This window comes from Ursus maritimus, unplaced genomic scaffold, assembly GCF_017311325.1.
Source record: "Ursus maritimus isolate PB19 unplaced genomic scaffold, ASM1731132v1 scaffold_5, whole genome shotgun sequence".
In the NCBI taxonomy this organism is placed as follows: domain Eukaryota; kingdom Metazoa; phylum Chordata; class Mammalia; order Carnivora; family Ursidae; genus Ursus; species Ursus maritimus.
The window spans coordinates 66,429,088-66,437,272 of NW_024426663.1; the positions used below are offsets into that span (position 1 = coordinate 66,429,088).

General features: G+C 41.8%; 1 pseudogene; it reads right to left on the reverse strand.

Annotated features, from left to right (window-relative positions):
* Positions 1-5,902: 5,902 nt before the first annotated feature.
* Positions 5,903-7,533, reverse strand: LOC103670534 (annotated as a pseudogene).
* Between the last annotated feature and the right edge of the window lie 652 nt (positions 7,534-8,185).

Sequence of the window (8,185 nt, forward strand, 5' to 3'; positions counted from 1 at the left end):
TCTCTCTGAAGAAAGCCATGCGATTCTTTCCTGAATCAAACTTTGAAGAGTGAAATTTCAAAAATTAAATCAATATTAATAGGGAAAAATCTAGAATTGACTTTGGAAAGTACTCTTTTGACTTTACAATTTTTTAAAAAAAAATTTTAGGAAGATTTTATTTATTCATTTGAGAGAGAAAGACAGAGGGAGCATAAGCAGGGGGAGAAGCAGAGGGAGAGGGAGAAGCAGACTCCCCACTGAGCTCAATCCCAGGACTCTATGATCATGACCTGAGCCAAAGGCAGATGCTTAGCCATCTGAGCCACCCAGGCGCCCCTTGACTTTACAAATTTATTCAATTTATACAAGTTCCTAACATGATCAAAACACAACAGCCAAGCAATACCAAATTAGGAGAAAACCAATGGGCAAGAGTAGGACAACTATTAAGACTAGAGTTTTAAGGCAAAATATTCCTGAGTTTAATTATACAGTCAAGTAACAGTGACCTAAAATTCCAACTGATAATCATTTCTGTTGAAATTACAAACAAAAGGTGTATAAGTACTAATTTAACATCAACAAATTAAGAATGAGATGCACTCCTTTGTGTAGTAACAGGCATGGTGAGGTGATGAAGAGAAAACACTTGCATTTGTTTTGTACACCAAAATTTCTCACTTTAGTGAGTTTGTAACAAATTAGCCCAAAGAGAGTCTCCTCTCTCTTCCTATTTATTTAGGGAACACCCAGGCTATTACTTTTTCTTGCTTAAACTTCTTTGGAAGTTATCGATTGACTACTCACTGTCTTGATAACCTCTTTGTACCTGATTCTAAAGATTAGCCAACATAAACTGGGAGAGTCCTTTAAGTAACCTCAGGTTTATCTGTCAACTCTCTTCAGTGATGTATCTGTTCTCTGAAAAGAAAAGGAATGTCAGATAAGGAACGATAGTTGTTAAGTAACCATATCCTTTAGGTTTTAACCTAAAAAAGCAAGACACCTGTGTGAGGTCTGCAATTGTGCACAGCATTTTTTCCTCTGGAAAAGTAACTGTAAGGACGTGGAATAGAAGCAGTGCACTTACGGCTTGGATCTGGTGTCTGAACAAACTGAAAAGGGACCACAATTCTACTCTGCACTGTTGTTTGTTCAGAGGAAGAGAAGGGAAAAACGGACACAGGCTATCACTGTTCCCAGGGAAAAGCAATTTTCAAAAGGTACAGCAAGAGGAGAAAGTTTGGGTGGTACTGGAATGCTAAGAAGCTCCAGTGGTGTCAGGGAAAGATATTGCAGGATGGGTGGCTGGTAGGAATACACAAAAAGCATGAGAGCCTAGGAGATGCTCTAGAAAATTCTTTGAGCTGTGACACTGTGTCTTCCTTACTCATTTGAGTATCTTGCTCATCTGTATATCACAGATTCTGTTCTAAGAGTTGAGCTAAAATGGAGTGAAACATAAAAAGTCTAATGGGTAAAACTCCCACAGGGATGGTGCAGGCCACCTGGCTGGAGATGAGGCTTGGATATGGTAACTTGTAGTTAGGCAACCCTTCACTCCCCGTCCAGCTCTGATTTGCATGGGGTCTCGGCAGACTCAAGCTAAACATCTGGAACTCTGTTTGCAATCCGGATTCAGGTATGTGCTGATGAGCGTAAGCGGGAGCAATGGTGCCAAATTGCAGAAGAAACAATGGAAGGCCTTAGAAGAAAAACTGTAATTAGAAAGAAGTTCTGCAGAATGGACCAGCTGCAAAAACAGGTCCAAAGAAAGGGGCACGATGGACCCAAGCAGAGAGTGAAATTGGACTCGAATTCTCCCTGACCTCACTCTCAGAAATCCCCTGTATGTGTGGGGCAAAAGAAGGCTACATGTAGCTGTGGGTTAGAAAAATAAGAAGATGTGTTAACTGACTAAACCCCTTGTAGATCCCGAAGTATGCAAGAATGTCAAACACAGGGATCAGAGTTCCTAGAGTTTCAGAAGTTCAAAGCAGTAAGCACTATAATTCAGGTGGTCTGAACACAGTAGTGATGTTACACTGGAACAGTGCTATGCCTGGGGTCAACCTGAGTAACAATGGAGCACAGGAACAGCAGGGTGCAGACGGCTGGTAGTGGTATAAAGAAAGCGAAGGAGGGGGCCTGCGTGGCTCAGCTGGTTGAGTGTCTGACTCTTGATTTCAGCTCAGGTCATTATCTTGGGGTTGTGGGATCAAGGCCCATGTTGGGCTCCACACTTAGTGCAGGGTCTGCTGGAGATTCTCTCCCTCTTCCTCGTCCTCCCTCTTTACTTCTCCCCCTACCCGAACTCATGCTCTCTCTCTCTCTCTCTCTCAAAATAAATAAAATCTTTATTTATTTATTTTAAAGATTTTATTTATTTATTTGACAGAGAGAGAGGCAGCGAGAGAGTGAACACCAGCAGGGGGAGTGGGAGAGGGAGAAGCAGGCTTCCCGCTGAGCAGGGAGCCGGATGCGGGGCTCAATCCCAGAACGCTGGGATCATGACCTGAGCTGAAGGCAGACACTTAACGACTGAGCCACCCAGGCGCCTCACAAATCTTAAAAAAAAAAAAAAAAAAAAAAAAAAGGGAAGAGTTGAGATTCAGTGGGTCAAGTTGGAGTTGTTGATAAAATTGTTAAGTTGACCTTGCCTAATAATCATAGGGTATTGGGTTTCGGAGGTATTTATATGGACATGAGGTAAATTGTTGGAAAATAGGGAGTGTGTTAGTCAGCTAGGGCTGCCTTACTGAAGTACCACAGACTGGCTGGCTTCAACAACTGGAATTTGTTTTTTCGCAGATCTACAGCCCAGGAGTCCAGGATTAAGGTGTTAGCAGGATTGGTGTCTGGTAAGTCCTTTCTTCCTAGCTTGCTCTTGGCTGCCTTCTCGTTGTGTTTTCACCCACCTTTCCTGTGTATGTGCACAGAGAGTGAGTAAGCTCTAGTGTCTCTTCCAGTTCTTAGAAGGACCCCAGTCCTATTGGATCAAGGCCCCACCCATACCACCTCAATTAACTCCTTCCTTAAAAGCCCTATCTTCAAATATAGCCACTTTGTGGATTAGGGCTTTAACATAGGAATTTTGGGGGAACAGAATTCAGGAGCCAGAATGGATCTTCATGAATGAATCTAGGAAAAGGAAAAGATGTAGAGTTCTACCATGTACCTAAAGATGACTATTCACCTTCAAGTGCTTGTGTCTGACCTGTATATATGGAAGGCTTGTACATAAGAGAAGCAACGGGTAAGGGCCACCTGGGTGGCTCAGTTGGTTAAGCGGAGTCTCCTTCTCCCTCCACCCCTCCCCCTGCTTGTGCTCTCTCTCAAAGGAATAAAATAAAATCTTTTTAAAAAGAAAGAAAGAAAATAAAAAAGAAAAAAGCAATGGGTAAAAAGCCCATTCCCCTTTCTTAGAGTTTCCAAAAAACGGTCTTGATTCACCCCATAGTCCAGTGGGTATTAAACCGAAAGGAATATTCATCTTTTACACCTACGCTTTGTTTATCAGACTATAAATAATTTTTTCTGGGATAAATTTTGCAAACTATAACCAAGTCTCCTTTGGAAAGTATAGAAGAAAAAAGTTGAGGCAATGTGTGAACTCTGACCATCGTGAGTTTTCTTTGACTTAAAGAAACTGTGTTCTAGATCAGATTCATACTGCTATTTACTGTGTGAATAGTCTTCAGAAGGCAAGTTTGTTTTTATACAAATAAAAATATGAATGTGATCTCATGTATTACATTGCGGGCTTATAAAAATACCATGACTTTTTAATGATTTTTTTTGGGGGGGGAGAAAAGGAAAACCAGAAATTGCCAACATTGCAGTACCCAGTTGATTTTTCTCCAAGAACAAGTCGAGCATAGATTTGATTTTATTGTATAATAATAATGTGAGTTAAATGTGGCTCAGAGTACTGCCCTGTCCCGCACTAAATGAATACTCACTATCTTTGATATGTTCTCTTTTTGTAGCTGCCTATCAAGTGTCAACCGTGTTTCATTTAGGCTGGGTTGTAGGCAATATAAACCAATTCTGACTTACGGGAAAAGGGAATTTGTTAGATAAAAAGGACAAATCATAGAATTGAAGACAAGTTGCTGGTCGTTGAAAGGGCAGGATGCAGAGTAGATAGGTTTTAGGGCTGCAGGGAACATGACCCAGTAGGCACTCTCTTTAGGATGCCACTGTTGCTATAAATCACAGTGTCCATAACCAAGCTTCTCCTGAAAAGAATCAGGTTAGCAAAACTTGGGTCAGGTGTCCATTTGATTAACAATTCCCCTGATGGCGCACCTGCTGAGGGCGTATGGGGTGCCGCTAGAAGAATGGGAATGGGCAGGACAAAGCAACCGACGTCCCCTAGGAACAACTACCAGAAATATACCTGTGTTGAATATTGATTGTGGAAAGGTGAAAGCATTAGGATTAGCACTGACAACAGAAGAATTTCCTGCTGACTTTGTTTCCCTAAATGACCTCCAAGTAGATCCTCCATCTCTGACTACGTGGTAATAAAACCCCAAAATAAGGATGCTGTATCATGGCCTGAGATGTCTGCTTACCTAGCTGCGTTTAAATCCTGGCTTCATATTTCGCTCCGCTGGAGGATTTCTGTGCCCCTTTCCTGGCTTTGTACTGCTGCCACCACCTCTTTGTCATCTTTCTGCTTTTCAGTATGACCTTCATTATTTCCCCACAGATTACTCACCAGCCTGAGGGTCCTAACAATGCCGACCTACAGCAGTGGGGACTGAGTTTTAGAGTCTCATGAAACAACAATCTTAACCAGTGTGGAAACAACATTCCAGTCGAACTCTTCTCTAATCCTTGGTGCCCAGGCCATGTCACCTCAGCTGTTGTTGTTAGACTCCATTTTGGTCTGACTAGATATATAGCTGTCAGGGAAATCTAATTTTTTGTGATGCAATCAAGAAACGTCTAGGTACAGATTAAGCAGCCTTTCAACTATGTTTGTTTGGGCACTTGAAGGCTGGTCTAGTTTTGAAATGGCTCCCTTAAAGACCAAATGGGGAAAGCCAAGAACTCTGGGCAATACTTCAAAAGTCAGCAGCTGCTCTGCACTCCCAGTCAATCCCAATTTGCCACTTGGCTGCTTACTGATGAGCTGCTTGTATGAGTGTTGGATAGCGCCATAGTGTATTCCCTGGTTCACCCATTGGCTTACCAAGCTTGGGGCAGATATCTGGTACCCCAGAAGCTTGGCCTGTCTGCTAAACAGCTTGTTATAAGGGAAAGAGAATTTGATTGGAAGTCAAGAGTCCAGTTGCAGATTTGAACTGTCCCTAATTACATATATGGTGGGGGGCAAGTAACTTAATCTAGCTAGGCCTTAGGGGTTTGTTGTTGTTGCTGTTGTTAACATTTTATGGGAACTTCAAACCTTTGCAAAAGCAGAAAGAATAATATAATAAATCCCCTACCCTATTGTCTATCTTCAGCAATTATGAACTTCGAATAGTTTAACTCTGCCTCACCTACTGGGTTACGGTGAGACAAATCCCAGAATCATCTCATTATATCCATAAATATTTCAGAGTGTATCTCTAAAAGATTAGAACTACTTTGTTTTTAAAAGTCACAATAACATTAGATACTAGAAGTAATAATAACTCAATAATATTTTCAAATATTTAGTGTTCAAATTTTCCTGACTGTAACATTTAAAAAAATATCTTTTTAGGGGCACCTGGCTGGCTTAGTTGGGAGAGCTTGTTACTCTTGATCTCGGGATCATGAGTCTGAGCCCCACATTGGGCTTAGAGATTACTTAAAAAGATAAAAATAAATGTAAAAAAATTTTTTTTCAATGTTCTGTTTCCTTTAATGATGCCCCATGTCCCTGAAGGGCAGGTACAGGCAGCTAGGCAATGGCAAGAGATGTTCACTTGAAGATCTTGCCCTGACTGAAGGTTTTGCCCACATGTTAGAAGGCCCCCTCCCAGGAAAAGTACTCTCGAACCAGTGTCTGGATCTCCTCACTGCCAGGATCCAGTTTCTGCTATGTATGTGACTCGTAGTCCACCTGCCAATCTGGACTCAGCGGAAAGGCAAGCTCCTGGTCTTGAACAACCCAGACTCCAGAAATGGAGCTGCTATTGCTGGTTCCAAAGAGGATGACACTGACAAAGGCATTCTTCCTCAGCTTGTCCAACCGCTGGAACATTCCAGCGATGAGGTTGCAACTCATGAAGGTCTGGGTGAGCTCTTCAGGGAAGCAGCCCTCAGAGTACCACAGAGACCAGCCATCCTTATCAATGTGCTCCCAAAAATACGGCAGCACCACAGAGAGAGTGTCCTCATTGGAGTACCTGCGCTTAAATTTTCCAACACAAAGTTACTCTTGGACAGGAGAGCAAAGGGGTCCTTGGCCTTTGGTTCTGCAGCCAGTGCCTGGTCACATTCATCCATCTTCTCCTCAGGAGCAGGGGCAGCAGCCTTTTTTTCCTCTTTCTGCTCAGCCTGGCTTCTCTTCCTGAGAACCTTTCTCTTTCCGTGGTCTGTGCTTTTTAGGATCTGCAAACTTTTCAGCATCCAACTGGGCCATCTTCTCACAGCGTTTCACCTCCCCTCCCCCAAACTGGGGCTGGTTAATGCTGGTGAGGAACCAGCAGTTGGTATTGGGGAAGGTCTGGAGGAAAGAAGGCTCCAGGACCTGTTTATAATAGAGCCACAAGAGCGTGCAGACAACTGCAATGTCAGCCAGTGTCCCACATTGGACCACCAGGAAAGTCCTCGTCTTCAAGTGAACATCCAGTAGCCCCAGAATTTGCTTCACTTCCTCCTTTGCATTCTCTGTGGCCTGCTTGTTGTGGTGCATGGTGCCCAAGGTGGGGAACACCCAGGTACTGGTTGGGGGCACTATGTCACTATCAGTAAAGCTCACCCACTGCATTCCTGGGCTGCTGCCTCTGGAGTACTTCCCCACAGCAACTCACTGCAATGGCATTACTCTCAAACACACAGAAGCCATCATCACCCTCAAATGCTGGAATCTTGGCAGCAGGAAATGTACGGAGAAATTCAGGGGTACAGTTTGTTTGGCCAAAGTGGAAGTGGGGTGGTGCAGAGAGCATGGGGACCTAAACCCCGCTGTGCTGAGCAGCAATGAGAGCCTTGATGGCCCTTCAGTTTTCAGGATATGTGTACAGGGTCCCAGCCACCATGGTGATTCTGCAGAGAAAGCTAAAAAAAAAAAATTTTTTTAAAGGATGGAAATGAGGTCAAAAATTAAATTGTTTAAATGTCTCTTAAGTCTATTTTAAACTATAGAGTCTCCCTCTCTCTCTCTTTCTCTCTCCTTCAACTTATTTGGGCGGGGGGAGTAGATTATGTGTCCTGTAGAGATATTCAGTCTGGACTTTGTTAATTGCATCCTTGTAATGATACTTAATATATTGTTCTGTCTTCTGTATTTCTTGTAGTTAGATCTACAAGTTTGGTCATTTTAAGTACTCATTTTTGGTAAGAATGCTTCTTAGGTAGTATCATGCACTTCCATTAGGAAGCATATTATGTCTAGTTGTTTGTCCTTTTGAGTTGTTAGCAGCCATTGATAACCATTGTCTAGATCCATTATTTCAAAAGCGGTTGCAAAATAGTGATATATTTTTAATATACCTTCTTCATTTACTAGATAGAGTACTTCTATAAAAAGTAGCTTCTTGCAAACTATTTGGTTACCCTGCACTATAGAGATGTGGGAAAAGCAGGATAAATGCTTGATTCCTTTCCCTGTATTTACAAGTTTTAAAAAATAATGAATCATTTTTCTAGCATCTTCTCATGGAGAACAATGAAGGGTTTTTGTTGTTATGTAAAATCATTATGCACTTCTGGGTTTAAACATATTTGATGTGCTTTAACCCATTAACCCATTTTGGTTATTATTCTTGTAGAAGTCCATATCAGCTAGTGGGAACTGCTTCAATTAGTCTAATAAGGAGAGAACATATAAAGTTCTATGTTTGCATAAGACATGAGCTATGGGAAAATCCAAAAGAATTGACAAAACACTCCTAGATCTAAAAAGTAATTATAGTAAGTTTGTAGGATATAAGATTAATAATAAAGTCTGTCACTTTCCTATGCACCAGTAAAAAGTAGAAATGAAAAAGTAGAATTAAAATGAAAAACAATATAATTTACATTAGCACCCCGAAAATGA